Genomic DNA, 20,495 nt, shown 5'->3' on the forward strand with positions numbered 1-20,495 from the left:
TAAAGAGAGAATCCTCAGAAGAAAGCAAATGAGCAGGAAAAAGCAAAGAAACAAACAAAACAGGTCATTTCCAAATAATAAAGAATCAGAATGACCTTATAATTCTCAAAACAATAATGGAGATATACCTTCAAATTTCTGGAAAAAAAAATTATTTACAACCCATGAGTATACACCCAAACAAGTATGAGAGTAGAATAAAAACAAGTTTAGACATTCACAGCGTCAACAATTATTCTAGAGATACACTCATTCTCAGGAGAGTTCCAAAGAATATACTTCAGCAAAACAAACGTGTAAGCCAAGAAAAAGGAAAGCATGTGATCTAAGATACATAGAATTCAACACTAGAGAAAGGCAAATCCAAGGGCAAGAGTGAAGAAAAGACCCAAGATGACAGTTGATGTGCCAGGCATGGAGAACAAGAAGTTTAGTTTGGGGTAGAAGGACAGAGAGCACTAAGATAGATGTCAGATGTCCCCAAGGGGGAGGGGGCAGGGAATAGAACGGAAAGATGATCAAATATGCTTTATCATACTGAGAGGAATTTCACATAAAGTTGGGGGATGAATTAGCAATAAGTACAAGAAAACTTAAACAAACCAAATTTTAAAAAGTAAAAGAAAATTACTAGCCTCAGGGGGAAAAAGGTTATTTAAGAAAGGAAACGAAACGTAACCAAACTATATTCTGTGGCTCAACAGTAAAGATTATTATGAGAATGGTGCATATTAATGATAATCTAAACAATGACTATTTATTTTCCAAATTGGCTAATGAGGGAATAGATAGTGGGAAATATGGAGGAGTGTAAGAGGTTTAAATCTTAATCCTTTATAGTAGAAAGTCAGTAAATAATGATTATAATTTTAAAATCCATGAAATTGCAGTAAAAGCTCTCAGGGAGGCCTGGGACAGGGCACTGCTGTTTCCATTGTAAATACTGCAGTACTATGTACCTTCTAACGCCATGTATACATATTGTTTGAATAAAAATTTAAATTGTGTAAATGCTAATATAATTATCGTACAAGTATGAAGAAGTATTAGGAGTCATGTGAGATTACTTAGCCTTAAGTTGACAGAAGTAATATGTATATTATTTTTCTCTATTTCAGCTTGGGTTCCTTGTGAGAGGAAATATTGTGTGGAAGAGATTTGGGGGTGAGCGTCTGTGGGAACAACATTCCCAAGGGAGTGAGGGGAGTGGTACTGGAAAAAGGAAGGGGTTAAGGTGAGAAACAGTTGCCACAGATGCCTCCCAGGGAGCCCCAGAGCTAGGATGGCCCCTCACAGTTGCCCCAAAGAAAGCAAGTGGCCCAGGTCTTTGACTCCATTGACCAGTCACTGGGTGGGGATCCATCTCAGAGAGGAGATGTAACCTTGGACGTAACATTAAGTGAGGCAGCTTCCTCTGAAGGCGGGAAGTTCCTGGAGAGGGATTCAGCTCAGAGCTATCTGCCAACACTGCCCTCAGCTGACAACGAGTGTGTCAGTCCCGATGGGGTGATTTAAGTGGCACACTGGCGCATCCACTAAAATCCTTCTCTTATTGACAGATCAAGTTGCAGAGTTTTATGTGTCAAAACTGGGGAATTTTAAAGCTTTTTTAATATATTTTTTAAAAACACAAAAATTAGAAACACTTTTTGAGATGGTAGGTAACTTTCAGAGATGGACCACCATGGTGTAGTTCCTCCATAGTGCTACTAAAGCATACTAGAGGCAATACTTTCGTAGGCTAATCATAAAATGGAATAGAATTTCTCTTGGAAACGCATTCGGAGTTTCCCCTTTGAATGTGTGGGCACGTCTCTTGTGTAGTAACTATTTGCAGCTGATGTGGAGACTCTACTTCGCCGGTGCATACCTTATTGCAGCTGCTGCAAAGGCCCGGAAGTAAGAAAGTGGGAAGGTAGCGGGCAGAGAGGAGGGGAGAGAAGAGGGCTGCCGGGCATCTGCGGTGCAGGGGTTTTCCCCTCTTCTCCTACCTTTCCCTCTTGGCCCAAGAAGCCACTGTTAAGTCCTTCCGCCCCCTACCATCACTTGAATGAGCTGTGAAGTGGGATGAGAAGACAGTGTCATCAGGGCATCTTCAGCTGTGTGTTCTGCAACGTTGAAATAGAAGAGAATGAAAAAGGACAAGCTCAATAGTCAGCAGAAAGAGAGGGAATTCTAGCCAGTGAATCTGCTGTTTGTGAAAGACTCTTGTTTCGTTTTAGCATGTACTTACTGAGTGCCTCATATGTGCCTGGTATTGTGTGGGACACCAGGAAGGATGCAAGGCTAAATGTACAAGATCCAGATACTTGAGCAAGCAATTGAAATATTGGGGATTGCCTGTTGTGAGAAAACTGAACTTAATCTGACCTCACTGAGGAATGTTGAAGGATTTGACTAATCAGATATATTAGATACACTGTCAGGGGCAACCTTAGGAAGTACTAATAAAGAATTATGAAGAACAAAACCTCAGAGTAAGCTCAATGTAACTACTGATGCAAATTGAATTTCTGCTGACCATTTACTAGAAGTAGGATGATATATAACAACCGTAGTTTTAATTCTATATAAATAGAGCTGAAAATCCACTTGATGGCTACCTGCATGCATTTGGGGTATTTGCTTTGCTCAACCATAAAATCTACTAATTCTGAATTTATGAATTGGCATGTCCCCTTTGGGTCCGAATTTCTTTTTTTTTTCCCTCCCAACACTATATATGTATAGGCATAACTGAATAAGAAAAATATATACGCATACTATCATTCAAAAAGAGCAAGGACTTGTCATGAATATTTAACTAGAAAACTCATTCTGTAACCTTTAGAACTCCTTCAGGCATTATGATTTCATGGGGGATTCAATTTTTAGCAAAATGCTCTTTACAACGTGGTTTAAATAAAAAGTAAAGCATGCTTTTGAACCAACTTAGACTCAAAGGGCATTTGAAAATATTTATCCAATAAACTATATCACTTTTTCCTGAGTACGTCTTTCAACCAATTAGATAGTAAAGGTAAACATACTTAACACATATTTTATGTTGAAAGGTCCAAAATATTCAACATGCCGTACTTCAGAGCAGCTCTAGAGTAAACCAATATTTCATGTAAAAGTTGAGTTTCCTTCTTCCAAAGTCATAGTTTTGTCTTCTTTGCATAATCTGTTACCAATATTTTGCCCTTGTCACATTTTCTCCCATTCCTAGACAGTTGTGTGATGGGTTTATCACTGTTATTTTGTTTTGGTCACAAACCATGAGTAATTCATTTTTCAATTGATTTATGCTATTTATAAAGTGCCACATCAACTGTTACTGAAGTTCAGCTTTTGAATTCTGACAGCTCTAGTAAATAAAACACTATCTGCAATAGAGGAACTGCTGAGTGCTGTTTGGAAGAATTCTCTTTTGACCTAATTGTCCAAATGTAGTCAGCAATGCCTTCACACAAGCTCAGATTATAGGAAACTGCTCTTCCCATGGAGACAAGTTACAGGTCTTTGCTAGTTCAGTATGTAAACATATAGTACATAATTGTTTGTATGTATGTATCTGATCATGTACTATTCAAAGGCTTCTGCAAATACCATGCTCCAAAACACGTCTTCCTCTAAAAAATGCTGAAAAAATACATGTGTAATTGTGTGCAATCACTTATAAAATCATATTCAAGTCAAGTAGGAAAATGCATACCCATGTTGGCACCAAAGGCGTGCTGTACTCTGTATATCAATAAGAGGCTTGTGTTTTTGTTACGTAGTAAGAGGCAGGTGGGCTGGCAACCCCCTTGAACAACTGGCAGCGTAGTTTACATTCTGCAGGCAGCTGCCTCCTCCTATTTTAACTGACATTGCATCACAAAACACAATAGTCACTTGTGTAACTTGTAACACTGATGGAACTGACCTTATTCCCCCACTACTCTGCAATATTTGAGAAGGTTATCTAGTTTGCTCACATCGAATACTATTTAGAGGTCTGTCCAATTCAAGTATTTATCTTTACCAATACCTAGTATTGTTAACAATCCTTTAACTTTTCTAAGTATTGTTAATGCCAGAATATTCTAACATTTTTAGGTATTGTTACAGATAACTTGGAATTCTCTAACTTGGAACTCAAAGACACTCAAAATATTCCCTGAGTATGAACAAAGCACACAGTATGTAGTAAGAACTGTATACTGTTTACTTGAGAGGCAACTGTAACACAATAATCTTCAAAAATTAAACAGTATTGTTCTGGTATTGATTGATTGATTATCAACCCCTCCTCATCAGGATGTAGTGAAACCCTCAGCCACTTGGAAAACACCTAGGTCTATGACAGGCCATATAGACGTCTTTTTTCATCACCTGCTGAGCGTCCTTACTGAATCCCGTTCATGTCTACTTTAACAAGAGCAACTCTGTTGTCAGAGCTTCTGATATTAAATGAAGAAATTATCTAACTCTGTCTACATCTGCTCCAAATCTATTCTTTCAGCACCGATTCTTTATCAATGCTCTAAGAAGACCAGAACTGTGGTAATTTGTCTCGAGTTGTTGACATAAGCAAAGCTCTGCCCTTCTGCAAAAAAAAAAACAAACCACTCTCCTCATTTATTTCATTTTAAGCCTTGATATACATGTGTGGAAACTGAGTAAAATGGCTACTGCAGTTGCCAGCTTCCTGGGGATGACCCCTCTCTGTTTACAGTTTTGTACAGTTTTTTTCTAAGGTATAATGTAGCGGCTGGAGGAGTTTTATATCTCACTCTAGCTTTCGGCAAAAGGAGAACAGAACAGCCTCCAGGCTTGATCTGACATGTAAAAGTCTCCCTTTGGGATCCTTCTGTTAGGCTTACACATTCCCCTCCCCACTGCCATCCCAGCTCAGGTGCCTGGGGTCTTCCTGTTTAACCATTTGGTGATCACGTCCCCAAAGGCTGCCTCTACAGAAGCAGAACACTTTCAAAATTATTTAGACCATGTCAGTCAAAGCAATTCATTTTCTTTGGTCCTTTAAGAACTCAGAGATATTGCAGTCATGTTAACTGCCACACATAAAGAATCCATTTGACCAAAATTTGACCATCTGATACAAAATGAGTTAGATCAGAACCTAGTTCGGTTACTAGTACTTGTTCCTTAAAGCAGAAAGGCACAGAACTGTAATTTGTCCCATTGTCTCCTCTTCTCTCTTATATAAGACTCAACTGGCTGTCAGTCAAGTCAAAGCTTGGAAACTTTCTAAGGAAAAATAAGCATCTGCAAACTGGAATGAAACACACATCACTTCAATAGCTTAGATTTATGCTTTGAAAAGTGTCAAACTAAACTAATCACAGTAGGAAGAGATGGAGTATTAGCTCTGGATTTCAAGTTATTCTAATTTTTCAATGTCTGTCTCACATTTTTGGCTGTCTGTCAGATATAATTACCTTGGAAATCCCACCTTCAGTGTTAGTTCTCTCTTTAGGGCCTCAGGGGAACAGCTATAAAAGTGAATTAGTCCCATGAAAACAGACTACTTATGGGTATTTCCTGCATGGTATTTGGACTACAGAATAGACATTCTATAACCTTGACTTGACAGGAGTGCAAGGTGGTAGATGCACAATATTGGAGAAGGCAATGAATACAAACTCACAAAGATGGTTCTACATTGTTCCACCCATCCCGACCCTGACTCAGATGTCTAGAGGAAAACATTGATACTGTCCTCAAATTATGCGAAAAACCTATTTATTGCCTTCTTCATCTGAAGACCCATAACCTTCATTTTTAGACAGTCAGCAAAAAAGTAAAACAAATTCATTTAATGCTGTTTTTGTATTCCATCTACTAAAATTTCTTACTTTCATAAACAATGGTACCAGGAAGTGATCATTTGAATAATCTTCTAGAAGAGTAGGGCAAAATGGTTAAGATTAATGGTTCTCTCACAAGCCTGCTGCTTTCTAGTTGTAAGACCTTGGGTAAGCTATTTTTAACCACTAATTAACCCTTTCATTCGTGAAAGGAAAACAAAAATGAAAAAAAGATAATACTGAATTCATAGAATTAAGGTTGAATGAGATAAGGCATATGGAGACTTATTATTGTTTTGTACAAAATGAATTATAATATGTGTACCTTCTAGTATAGGTTGTGCAATGCACTATTCAATTTTTTAAAGATTTTATTGAACCTATGTATACTTCTAATATTTATACATGCTAGGTGGTTTTTGCATTGAATGTGTTCACATTTAATTACTTATCTATGTAAACTGTTGAATCTATGTTCTATATATATGGCAAATTACTTAAACCAGATGTCCCATAGGCATATGATGGTACCCCCTCATCAAACATCTGTGGCCACATTTTAATAAAGACAATAAATACAATAATAAACAAGAAGAGTTATGAATGCAGACAGCTAAATGTTCCCAGGTTTGTCCTGGGCTTCTGATCAAGAAAGTATCCATTAATAAGTTACTAAATATACGAGTGACTGGAGTATATAGCACCAGTCTTTAGGAGCTACAGGCCCACACCTAAATAAGCACCAATTTAGGCCAACTCAGTAGGTATTATAAATTGACAACACGCTGGTATGCCCTCAGATCTATTTATATATTGGATGACTGCTCTAGTACTATCCTCGGACTGGGCACATGAAACAGACATATTGGAGGCTACAGTTCAGTGTCCAATGGGAGAGACAGTTAATGAACAGTATATATTATGAATTGTAATATGTATTGTGAAGAAATAACCAGGACACAGTGTATTTGTATAAAGGGTAATTATCCATCGTAAATGGCCCAAGAAAGGTTCTCTGGGGAATTAACATTTAAGTTGAGATCTGAAGGATAGAGGGGTCAGTAATGTGACTAATGGGGAAGAAGGTGTTATGGACTGAATGTTTGTGTTCCCCCAAAATTCATGTTGAAACCATACCCCTCAGTGTGATGGCCTTATGAGGTGGGGCCTTTGGAAGGTATTTAGGATTAGATGAGGTCATGAGGGTGGAGCCCTCATGAATATGATTAGTGCCCTTATAAGAGTGAGAGAGAGCTTGCTCCCTCTCTCTGCTCTGTGCCATATGAGGATGCAGTGAGAAGTAGGCACTCTGCAGGCTTGAAGAGAGTCCTCACCCTGATCTTGGACCTCCAAGTCTCCAGACCATGAGAAATAAATTCCTGTTGTTTGTAAGCCACCAAGTCTATACTTTGTTATAGCAGCCCAAATTGACTAATACAGGAGGTTTTATGCAAAGTGGTTAGGGAGATTGGTCAGAAGCCAGAGAGGAAATAGTTAAGCAGTAATGGTCCAATGTTACTGCTTGCACAAAGAGGATGTCTAACGATGTTCCATAGGAAGTATCACAATATCGCATCCTAAGACATGAGTGTCATTGCAGAAAGTGCAATGTGACTTTCTTACAGAAAGTCAGAAAGTGACTTTTCTTACCAAAGAGGACAATTATAGTGTCTCCTTCCTCAGAGACCAGTAAAGAAGGCTGGATGGAGCTGATTGATTTAGAAGGAGCTACAGGGCGAACAGAGCCGGCTGCCTGCATTTTGCAGAGCATTTCAAAGGCAAGCAAAGCCTCAGGTTCAATTTGTTAAAAGATGTACTTTCTTTAATTTTACAGAGCTTGACAATAGGCTAAAACAACAAAAGTATCAATCAGGGCAGTCTGAAAGAGTAAAATAGTGTGGAGTACACACAAAAGAAGCTACAAAATTTGGACAATAGAGAAAAAGAAAATTCAACCCAACCAGGACAAAGAATATACTGTTATCTGCAATAATTATCACCAGCTTGTGAGAAGAGACTGAAAGGTAATGTTGTTAATTCAACAAATATTTATTGTGTTACATCAGGGTGCAAAGAAAACAAGGAGACAAAGATACCTGCTCTCAGGGTACTTACACCACAGGGGCTATGAGGGGGAGGGGAGAGATGATTGGCATCAAGCATTAAACACAAGGAACATGTAAATGATATAGTATGTTAGAAAATGCTAAGTGCTGTGGGAAAAGAAAAAGTCCAGTAGGAAAGGGAAGATGGAGAAGGGGTGATTCACAATGTTAAAGAGTTGTTCAAGTCAGCCTCATTGATAAGCGGACATTTGAGCAAAGACTTGAAGGAGATGAAGGAATTCCTCAACAGCTGTCTGAAGGAAGAGGACACTATGTTAAGAGTATCCAGCTCAGGGGCTTCCCTGGTGGCGCAGTGGTTGAGAGTCTGCCTGCTAATGCAGGGGACACGGGTTCGAGCCCTGGTCTGGGAAGATCCCACATGCCGCGGAGCAACTGGACCCGTGAGCCACAACTACTGAGCCTGCGCGTCTGGAGCCTGTGCTCCGCAACAAGAGAGGCCACGATAGTGAGAGGCCCGCGCACTGCGATGAAGAGTGGCCCCCGCTTGCTGCAGCTGGAGAAGGCCCTAGCACAGAAACGAAGACCCAACATAGCAATCAATCAATCAATAAATCTTTAAAAAAAAGAAAAAGAAAAACCCCCAGAGTTGTGGGTTTATTTATTAAAAAAAAAAAAAGAGTATCCAGCTCAGGCATTGTTGTCGGTACTTACGTTTCCGTGTAGTAAAATGAGTATTTTATTCATTTACGTGATCATTATAAATATGTTAAAATATATTTTAAGCATGAATTATCATTCAGGCAAATCCTTTTCCTACCTTCAACTAAATAAAAGAACGCTTACAGGTGTCACTAGAAATAGATTCCATGGCTTCTTGGACCTTAACTAACAACCACAGTCAAGATTCTGGATCCCAGAATATAGGATCAGCTTCAGAGGAGCAGCACCCATTACAGAATGCTGCTTTGTGAGGGATCATTTCTGTCCCAGCATGTTTCACAGTATATTAGATAATGTAGAGGAAGTAAATAGGTCATGAACCCTCCCTGAGGAGTAATTAAAAAATAATTTAGCTTAATATCCAACTTTCACTTTTGACTTTGTAGTCCCAGGTACATTCTGCTTTCCCCGGTTCTAAGGCAAATGTTAAAAGCTTATGAGAGGACTTCCCTGGTGGCGCAGTGGTTAAAAGTCTGCCTGCCAATGCAGGGAACACGGGTTCGAGCCCTAGTCCGGGAGGATCCCACATGCCTCGGAGCAGCTAAGCCCGTGCGCCACAACTACTGAGCCTGTGCTCTAGAGCCCACGTGCCACAACTACTGAGCCCAGGTGCCACAACTACTGAAGCCCGTGCGCCTAGAGCCCATGCTCCGCAACAAGAGAAGCCACCACAGTGAGAAGCCCGCGCGCTGCAACGAAGAGTAGTCCCCGCTCACCGCAACTAGAGAAAGCCCACATGCAGCAACGAAGACCCAATGCAGCCAAAAATAAATACATAAAAAAATAAATTTAAAAAAAAAAAAAAGCTTATGAGGAGGCTTGGAAGAGTCAAGGAGAGCTTCCATCCTGACTCTCTCTACCATCCCAGCTGGGAGGGTTGTCTTAGGAGAAGTGAAAAATGATTTAGTACTTAAAATGATATTGTTCTTAGAACAAAGTATGTTATATATTTTTATTAATTTTATTTTGGAGTATAGTTGATTCACAATGTTGTATTAGTTTCAGGTATATAGCAAAGTGATTTAGTTATACATATTCATATATCTATTCTTTTTCAGAGTCTTTTCCCATATAGGTTATTACAGAGCATTGAGTATAGTTCCCTGTGCTATACAGTAGGCCTTTGTTGATTATCTATTTTACATACAGTAGTGTACATATGCCAATCCCAACCTCCCAATTCATCCCTCCCCCCCACCTTTCCTGCTTGGCAACCACAATCCCACCCTCTTAAGTCTGTGAGTCTGTTTCTGTTCTATAAACAAGTTTACCTGCATCATTTTTTTAGATTCCACATACAAGTAATATCATATGATATTTGTCTCTCTGTATCTGACTTACTTAGTATGATAATCTCTAGGTCCATCCATGTTGCTGCAAATGGCATTATTTCATTCTTTTTTATGGCTGAGTAACATTCCATTGTGTATATGTACCACATCTCCTTTATCCATTCATCTGTGGATGGACACTTAGGTTGTTTCCATGTCTTGGCTATCATCAGTAGTGCTGCTATGAACGTTGGGGTGCATGTATCTTTTCGAATTAGAGTTTTTATCTTTTCTGGATATATGCCCAGGAGTGGGATTGTGGGATCATATGGCAACTCTATTTTTAGTTTTTTAAGGAATGTTCATACTGTTCTCCATAGTGGCTGCGCCAATTTACACTCCCACCAACAGTATAGGAGGGTTCCCTTTTCTCCACGCCCTTTCTAGCATTTATTATTTGTAGACTTTTTGATGATGGCCATTCTGACCAATGTGAGGTGATACCTCACTATAGTTTTGATTTGCACTTCTCTAATAATTAGTGATGTTGGGCACCTTTTCATGTGTGTTATATATATATATTTTAATATAAAAACAATTCAGTGATTCCTTGATGCCTGAAAAAAGAGATTCCTAGGTTTTTTTAATGATGGGGTGGGGGGAGAGGAGTACTTTCTAAAACAAAAATGTGATGTAATTATTTGAAAGAGCCAGTCAAATCTTAAGGCAGCATTCATGGAAATATAGTATCCAGATCTTAAAAGTAATATATCTAGTGTATTTTGCATCAAACCTATCATGTCTAACGAATAAAGTTCATTTCTGAACATCACATTTTAAAAGAAATTTTGAGAAGAGATTGTTATAAGATCATGACCTCAATGATGTGGGGTTACAGAAACTGCCATATGAGGAATGGTTAATGACCACGGTTAGAGACAAGATAAGACAGAACCTTCAAGTATTTGGAGGGCTGTCATAATGGTTATCACAGAATGGTTAGTACATTCCAGATGACAGAATGAGGCCCAGTGGCGGGCAGTTAAGAAGAAGCAGATTTTGGCACAGCATAAGGAGAAACTTTGTGAAAATTAGAACTTTCTAGATTTAAAAAAAGTGGTTTATCAGCTCAGGAACTAAACCCTAGTAATTGGAAGTATTCAAAAAGAATTTTTAGATGGTGACCTATAGTCAAAATTCCCATACATAATGGAATCCTACTGTCTAGGCTTGATCTCTGAAAAATTTTCCCATTTTCGCATTCCTTGATTTTATGATGTTTATAAATGAGCAACGGCTAATCTAAAACGCCTTCTCTTCTGAATCATACGTGTCACATAAAAGTTAGAATAAATTTGGGAAACTTGATTTATATGTTTGTTGATACCATGATTATTATCCAAGCTATCAAGCACCAAATTAAAAGTGCTAGAAGTGAGGTAATACTGCCTAGTGAGTTAACTTTCTTTAGTGACAATGATGAATTGGGTCCTTCTAGTTCCTAATTTATTACCTTTTATCTCCACACATTCTTTTAGCCCTGCCTTGTGATACCAGAACTGGGCTCTGCAGACCACATTTCTCCTTTGCCAGCTGGCTTAGTGTTAGGTTCTGCCAACAGAGGGAGCTGGGAGAGACTGCAAGGCGGGAAGAAGGAGGGAGATTTTTCTCTTCCAGGGCTCTGTTTTTCATGCTGTGGTGAGAAAATCGGCCGGGGGTGGGGGCGGGCCTTGGGGGTCCTGGAAGTCTTCCCCAGTAGTGGCAGCTCTCATAGTTCTATAGCAGCAGACAACCTCCATCTACTTCTCCATCAGCCCAGCATCAGGTAGCATGTTTGTGCCAGAGACACAGCCTCTCATCAGAGATCTGAATCTCAGCCTGGTAAGAGATCCTTTCTTCCAGAAGTCCCTTCTTTCTTGCATTTTGCTAAGTCCCAAGAGTCCTTCTTTCTACAGTTGCTACCTCAGAATACCTTCGAGTTCTCTTTTACGTTTTTTAGTAGTTAACCATCCTATATCTAGTTGATAATCATTTATGTTTTCCTGTTCAAATTACTGTTGTGGTTCCCATCCCCTAATTGTACCATGAATAATACAAGACTTGACAACAAAAGTAAAAGCAAATAACAAAAACCAATTGAAAGTCTCTCATTATTGGTTTCTCCTAAAATTGTCATACAACAAGAATGTTATTCTCTTTCCCCCGATTTTGTGATGATTTCTGGAGTAGTGGGTTGAGTAGAAATAGTTTTTTTTTTTTTTTAAACATCTTTATTGGAGTATAATTGCTTTACAATGGTGTGTTAGTTTCTGCTTTATAACAAAGTGAATCAGTTATACATATACATATGTTCCCATATCTCTTCCCTCTTGCGTCTCCCTCCCTCCCACCCTCCCTATCCCAGCCCTCTAGGTGGTCACAAAGCACCGAGCAGAAATGGTTTTAAACACATTTCACTGGACACGTGTCCCATTCGGACACAAGAGCTTGATGAGTATCTTATATATTCATAGTCTTCCTACAGCTTGCCTGACCATAGCCCCCAAAGACTGCTTAGACATATTTGAAACGCTTATTTGTGGAAGTCAGAAGCTTGACATGATAATCAGTCATGCAAAACCTCATGATAAAAAAAAGAAATTAACACATGTGACACTAGCTTCCTTGGTGTCAGATTTAGCCACATCCAGTGATTATGAAAAGGATGCTAAAAACTCAGGATCTACTTTAAGTCTACATATCAAATAATACACTATGAATTTGGCATAAAAACATTGCATACTCATGTTTGAGTATAAATGTACATAAACTATAGATGTTCAATCACCTCTAAGATCTCAATAGTCTCTAGGTACTTGCCCCAACCCAAATTATATGCAACAAGGTAATAATCACCAAAAACAAATGATGTGAAGAGGTCAAACATTAAAAGTCAAACGTTCACCATCTTTCCTCTTCTTCTGCTTATGAAAGAGAGACTTTTAGTTGCTCAACTATACTTCTTCATTATGCTGATTTAGATGATGTTGGTGCTGGAGGTTATAGGTATGGGTGGAGAATGAAAAAGCCACATAAAGAGGGTGATTTTGCTGTGCAACAAAATAAAGTGTAGGGAGCAAAGAAGGAGCAAATTAAAGGCTCTTTAAGTATTAACAGAGGGAACAAAAAAAGTAGGGGAGCAGAGAATTGGGGATTGACATAGAAGAGCCAGGGAGAAACTGACTCAGAAGTAGACAGTTCTAGTTGGGAGATGAGGAAACAAAATGTGTGATTATAATAAAGGCGGGAATTTGGGCAGAAAATTTTAATATGTTTTCCTGTGTGATGTTTGTTTAGTACTCCCCATAATACCCTTGATAAAATGTAATAAAGTTTTCCATTGCTTTTCAAGACTTCTTCTGTTTTATTTGGTGTGCCATATTTGTTTCTTTTGGATGCGACAGGGTAAAAGAGGCAAGCCTCAAGATGGTCCAGTTATATTCAGGACCCAGATGAAAAGGAGAAGCCTTCCCAGACTTCCCAGAATGATGCACCTGTCTATTACATGCTTTCATTATATATCAGTTTTCCATTAAAAAAAAATGCAACTTGAAAAAGTAGTAAATACTTACAGCTCTTTGTATTATATGTGTTCCCTTCTTCCTACCCCAGACTTCATAATATAATTCAAATATATACCTACTATCCAGTTAAAGATGTCCATCAGTACTGAACATAATAGCTGGACCTTTTTAGGTACTGTTTAGGTTATTGAGTATACTATTAAGTGTAATTCCGTTATAAAATCTATAGTGTTCGGTGACATTGTTTATATGGTCAAGATTATACTCTTCACATAACAACAAATGCTAAAATTAAAAGGAGATATACCAATACTCATTGGTTAATATATTTCTTACTTCAGAGTGCCACTTATATTTTTTCAATATCTGGAATAAACATTTAATATCTGCTTGGGAGTTGGGGGACTAGAAAATTGGGGGGAGGACAAGATGAATAGCACACAGCGCCACCATCAGGCTAATGGGTGAGAATGATTTAAACGTGGCAGGGCACAATTGATGAGTCCTCTTAATTACAAAAAGAATGTCTGATATTCTAGAAACTGAGGTCTTTCTATTTGGTATGTAAGAGAAACTGTACAGGCTACTTGAAAGCCTTCACTTTTTATTATACAAAACTACTGCCTCTAAGTATTGTGGGTTTCGCTTCTAGTAACAGAATTCGTTCTTATCAAACCAGTGTCCCCACAGATAACAGTAAGAAACTTTGTACGAAGAGGATTTTTTAATTACCAGGACTGGGACTAGGGTGAGGTGAGTAAGGTATTCACCTCAAGGTGCAAAATTTAAGGGGTGCCAGAGCTCAGTAATTTAGAGAAATCACATTCTAATGCAATATTTTTAAAATCAAAATTCGGGCTTCCCTGGTGGTGCAGAGGTTAAGAATCCACCTGCCAATGCAGGGGACACGGGTTTGATCCCTGGTCTGGGAAGATCCCACATGCCGTGGAGCAACTAAGCCCATGCGCCACAACTACTGAGCCCGCATGCCACAACTACTGAAGCCGCGCGCCTAGAGCCTGTGCTCCGCAACAAGAGAAGCCACCACAATGAGAAGCCCGCGCACCGCAACAAAGAGTAGCCTCCGCTCGCTGCAACTAGAAGAAGACCGCGCACAGAAATGAAGACCCAACGCAGCTAAAAATAAATATATTAATTTATTAAAAATAATTAAAAATAAAAACTCGTGCAAAAACTCCATGGTGAACATAGTATCAAAATTTTAAATAAAAATAGGGCCAGTGTTATAGATTTTTCTCTCTTACCTCTGGTTCTAATATGCTTCAGCATGGGTCTGTTACTCATCCTGTTCTTATTTAAAATGTCAGTATTTTTCTGATCATGGATTTTTGCATTAATTTAGTAAACAAGAATTAGAATGGAAAATTCTAAACCCAGGAAATTCTCTGGGTTCTGTGAAGGAGGTAGTTGCCCAGGGAACAACTGAGAGAGAAATGATACAAAAAATTAGTGGGGATCATCTCTGCCCCGTCCAAACTAATCATAGTTATTCCTCTGCAAAGTGCGAGAAATGTGACTGTGAATGTTATCATCTAAACAGAGCCGAACATTTCCTGACCATTAAGGTTAAATACCAGTTTCATCTTCATCTCTGCCTGGGGTTTGAAGCTTGCTGTAGTCTGGAGTAACTCCAGTCTGGAACACTACAGAACAACTTGACAGTTTGAACCAAAACTACTGCAAAGGGAATCATTATCTAGTTGCCACTAAGGAAAGTCTCCAAAAAGTAGGAAAAATAATCTTTTGGAAACGGCCTGCCTCTCAGGTTATCTGGGTGCAGTTCAACATAATTTGGCAATAGGGATGTTTGGTAGACTCAGAGATGCTCTGCCAGAACCCTTTCAAGAAAGTACTTGCTGCCCGACTCTGGGGAATCCAGTCAGCACGCTGACAGCTGTCAGCTCCTTCAGGGTTCACCTCAGCTGTAAAGAACCACCTCCACTGACATCACGTCCTTTCAAGGCCATCCACATCTGCTGGATGAGCAGGGCAGGAGTTGAAGGGCCCTCGGCATTTTGATCTAAGTCAAACAACTCTGAAGGGCAGTATTCCTGTATAACTCCTGCGGGATCAGTCCAAGATTTGTTGGCCCGCATCGGTTCAATTTCTCCTGACGCCCAGCCCTGCTTACTCCCTCTTCCTTTCGCATCTCTCACTCCAAAGCCCATCTCCACATTTGCTTCCCAAAAACCCAACCTGAGACAGAGAGGTAAACTAGATGACACTTTTTCTTTTTACAATTATTATTCTAAACAACAACAACAACAAAAAACTAATGCAAAAAACTATTTGCAACATAACTCTTTGAGCTCTGTCAATTTCAACCTGAATTATACATGGCTGTAATTGGCATGTACATATGATATTGGATTCAGATTTTTTTGACTGACATTTTTTAACACACTATACCTTGTAGCAAATTTGTCCACATGTTTGTCTTTTGTAATGCCCTTGTGGTATTCCATAGTGGATTTCTTAACTGTCTCCAAATTTATGGCCTTAAATTTTTTCTATTTTTTCACTGCTTAAGATAGTGCTGTTATAAATATTTTTGTACAAATTACTTGCTTGCTTTTTTGATTAATTCCTTTGACAGTTGCTTTCCTAGAGTTGGATCAGAGTCCTGTGAATATCAGCACCGGGACCAGTTAGCAGAGGAGAAAGGAAGAATAAAAGGGAAAAGAATAAGGATTCACATAACTACCACCTTTTCCTTTCTCATATATAAAAGATGTATATAAATGGAGTGAATATAAATCTGGAACAACCTGAAATTCCAAGTCCTGGCTAACTTCATTTTCCCTATGAATCATCTTGAACAACCCTACTTTACAGTAATTTGGACTTTGAATATGGATATTGAATTATATTAGTTTATAGCACCATTATCCAAAATCCAGCTCATAGAATGTTAGATGACTGATGTTTACTATGAAGGAAAAAAAGTTCAGTGGGTAAACAGTTTTTCAAATGCTGCATATTAATTAATCTTCTTGAAGATTAATAATGTAGAGGGTTGTGTTAAAAGCAGAATTCTCGCAGCAAAGAAACATTAAATTTATTGAATCCACCTATCCAGGAAAATTAATATTATAAGGAAAACAGTTTGTGAAACTATGGAATATATGGTATCATTAAAAAACTTTTAGAAAAAAATATATGCACACTTACTCTTTAACAGGTACATATCTTTCTAGAAAAGCCCATTATGCATTACATTATTATCCCCTCCAAAACCTACCACCAATCCAGGCAAATTTTAGATGTTTTACAAAGGTTTATGAAATCTCACTAAACATCTGTTAAAAATTGTTTTGTTCATTGCTAGACATTTATATAATATAGTTTTAAAGCAAGATAACAGCTGAGGGGAGCTACAGAAAAAAAATCACAGAACTTATGTTGAATTATTTTTCTTGTACATACGAAGTTGTTCTGTGAGAACAAGAACACTCAGCAGATGTACAGATCCATTATCTTTTCTCATGGCAATATGTTCCTCCTTTCAGAAAATTTGAGCAAGTTTGGAACATAAGATAATACAAATAGGCTAAAATGCAAAGCAGAGAAAATGATGGTGATTGGCACAAAATAATGAAACAATCATAAGCGATGTCACATAGGTGAGCATTAACTGGCGCATTAACCATTGATGTTCACCATTTAACGAAGCATCTAAAGATATAATAATCCTGCTATATACTTGGAGCAGCAGATTTCCAGCACATATATCCACATGTACCTCCCCCATTAAAACACAATGACAATGGTTTTCACGTCTTGTCATTTCATCCTTGACGCTCTCCAAAGGCTCATTGGATCTCCGCCATGACTCACATAACCTGTGCGTTCAGAAACAGGTGTTTGGAACTCTACATCTGGTGATAAATATTAAAGATAGAAGAAGAGACTTCAGAAACAGCCTACTTAATTCATTCTCACTTGGCATTGCCATCACTAGCTACACTATTACAGATTGAGCTCCAAGGACTACTCAGAAATCCCCTCCAATCTGGAGATTCCAAATTATATTTCTCTCTGTATTTTTAGATAGTCATAAAATTATTACTCAAGAAAAGATTTTAGAAATCAAGATTAACCCTTCACTTTAAAGTTGAGAAAACTGAGAGCCAGAAAGTTGAAAGTACTTGCCCAGATTCAGAGAATAAATTTTGTGTAAATGTGTATGAAAATACAGTGCCTCTTGGCTCTAATACAATTTTTTTCACTGCATTTTTCTAAGAAACCTTGGAAGTATAGCTAAAAATATATTTCATTATGGTTAATGAATACAAGTTTTGAAGTTAGAAGGACTAAGGTAACAAAAGGAGTCTCATTTGACCTCTCTAAGCTTAGTTTATTCATTAAAAGAATAACACCATTCTCTCTGAAGAGGGACCATCAAGGCTGGGACACTGGTGTAACCTGAAAACTGGTTTCACCTCTCAGAAGGTGTCGAGCCAAAAGACACAACTAAGGTGAAGAGTGGAAAAAGGATTTACTACTTGCAGCCTTTGATTACTTAAGAAAATTACTCTTCTCTCTTAAAAGAGCTAAGTTTTGGAGAAGGAGACGAGAATGGTAGAGTAGAAGGACCTTGAGCTCACCTCCTATCACAAGCACACTAACTGCTGAACAACCATCGATTAAAAGAAGAAAAAGAATAACACCATTCTTTATGACATAGTATTATTGGGAGTTTTATATAACATAGAGCATGGTTAAGTGCCAGAAAACTATTTATTATTATTATATGTTTAAGTAAAATTTATTTTCTGTATATTATCATAGCCTTCAAAAACTGCTGCTGGATTCGTATCAAATTTGGAGACTAAGCTCGTGTAAATGATAAGCCAGGTGTCCTATTCAAAAGTCATGCTGACTTCAGTCTCTGAAAGGAGAGGGTAGAAATACTTTTCCCTATTCCTCCCACTGGGTACAGCTAAAAATCCTAGACATTATATGTAAAACCAACATAGGAAGCTTTTCAAAGGTAGAAAGAAGAAGGCAGGCCATCTAGGGAGCTAGACTCCCAGGATCTACACCATGGTGAATTCCCTGCATTTTTTTCTCGCCTCATACATCCCAGGCTGGGTACTGAAGAAGCCAGTACCCTGAAAATGCTAATGACAGAGACAATAAAAAACCTCCAAGAAAAGCCTGTCCTCCTTTCCAGTGGCCCAGCAGAGGGGCAGCTTAGCAAGACAGCCAACATTTAGACAATAATCACAGGAAAGCGTCAGCCGCGCCCCCCCCCCCCCCCACACACAAAGGCCCACTGGAGAGTCTAGACTTTCCCCCATGCAGGCTGTCAGGAGGTGCCTCAGCCCCATCCCCACGTCCGTGGTGTCAGAGGAGGCCTGTAGTGGAGTCAGGACTTTCACCGCGGTGCAGTGGCAACACGGCCACCCCAGCAGTGCTGGTGGAGGCCTTGTGGGAAGCAGTAAGGAGATGTCCCTCTTCCTCCCAGCCAGGGTGATATCCACAGAGGCCAAGAGGGGAGGGGATTTTTGAGCCAAGCGTAGAAGCAGTTCAGTGGAGGAGCGTAGGCTTTTTAACAAATAGCACTGGCGCAACTGGACATCTGTAAGCAAAAAAATATATAAACCCCGACCCAAGCCTCAAACCACTTAGCAAAAAAACTCAAAATAAATCATAGATTTAAAAATAAAATGTAGAACTGTAAGACTTTTAGAAAATAACATAGGAGAAAACTGGGGGGACCTAGACTTGGTGAAGAGTTCGCAGACGTGGCACCAAAAACACAATCCATAAAAGCGAAAAATCAATAAATTCTACCTCATCAAAATGAAAACTTTTGTTCTGTGAAAGATCTTGTTAAGAGGATGAAAAGACAAGCTACAGAGTAGGAGAAAAAAAAAATTTGCAAACGTATCTGACAAAGCACTCATCTAGAACTCTTTTTTAAATTTATTTATTATTTTGGCTGCTTTGGGTCTTCGTTGCTGCGCGCGGGCTTTCTCTGGTTGTGGCGGACAGGGGCTATTCTTCGTTGCGGTGCGTGGGCTTCTCATTGCAGTGGCTTCTCTTGTTGCAGAGCACAGGCTCTAGGCACGTGGGCTTCAGCAGTAGTTGTAACACGTGGGCTCAGTAGTTGTGGCACACGGGCTTAGTTGCTCCGCGGCATGTGGGCTCTTCCCCAACCAGGGCAGGAACCCATGTCCCCTGCATTGGCAGGCGGATTCTTAACCACTGTGCCACCAGGGAAGCCCTCATCTAGAACTCTTAAAACTGAACAGTAAAAACAAATAATCCAATTAGAAAATGGGCAAAAAACATGAAGAGACATTTCACTGAAGAGGATATACAAATGGCAAGTATGCATGTGAAAAGATGTTCAGCATCACTAGCTATTAGGGAAATGCAAATTAAAGTCATAATGAGATATTATATATGTCTCAGCTTGGTAAAATAAAAAAAATATAGTGACAACACCAAATACTCGCCAGAATGCAGATACTTGATATCCTATACATTGCTGGTAGGAGTATACAATGGCACAGTGACTCTGGAAAACACTTTGACCGTTTGTTAATTAAACATACGCTTGCCGAACAACCCAGCAATTGTACTCCTGGGCATTTATCTGGGAGAAATGAAACATTATTGTAGTAGCTTCATTGTAAGAGCCAAAAACTAGAAACAACCAAAATGTAATACTGCTGAGCAGTAAAAAGAAATGAACTATTGATAACACACAAGAACTTGGATCTCAAGGACATCATGCTAAGGGGAAAAAATAAAATCTCAAAAGGACACATACACTGTGAGTCCACTTCTGTAACATTCTTGAAATGATAAAATTTTAGAGACGGGAAACAGATTAATAGTTGCCAGGGGTTAGCAATGGTGGTGGGGGGAGGGAATTGGGTGTGGCAATAAAAGGGTAGCACGAGGGAGATCTTTGTGGTGGTGGAATAGTTCTGTATTTTAATTGCACTGATGGTTACACGAGTCTACACATGAGATAAAATAACATAGAATTCTGCACACACATCATGTCAATGTCTAAAATTCCTGTCTTTGATATTAAATTAT

This window comes from Balaenoptera ricei, chromosome 7 (genome assembly GCF_028023285.1).
Source record: "Balaenoptera ricei isolate mBalRic1 chromosome 7, mBalRic1.hap2, whole genome shotgun sequence".
NCBI lineage: Eukaryota > Metazoa > Chordata > Mammalia > Artiodactyla > Balaenopteridae > Balaenoptera > Balaenoptera ricei.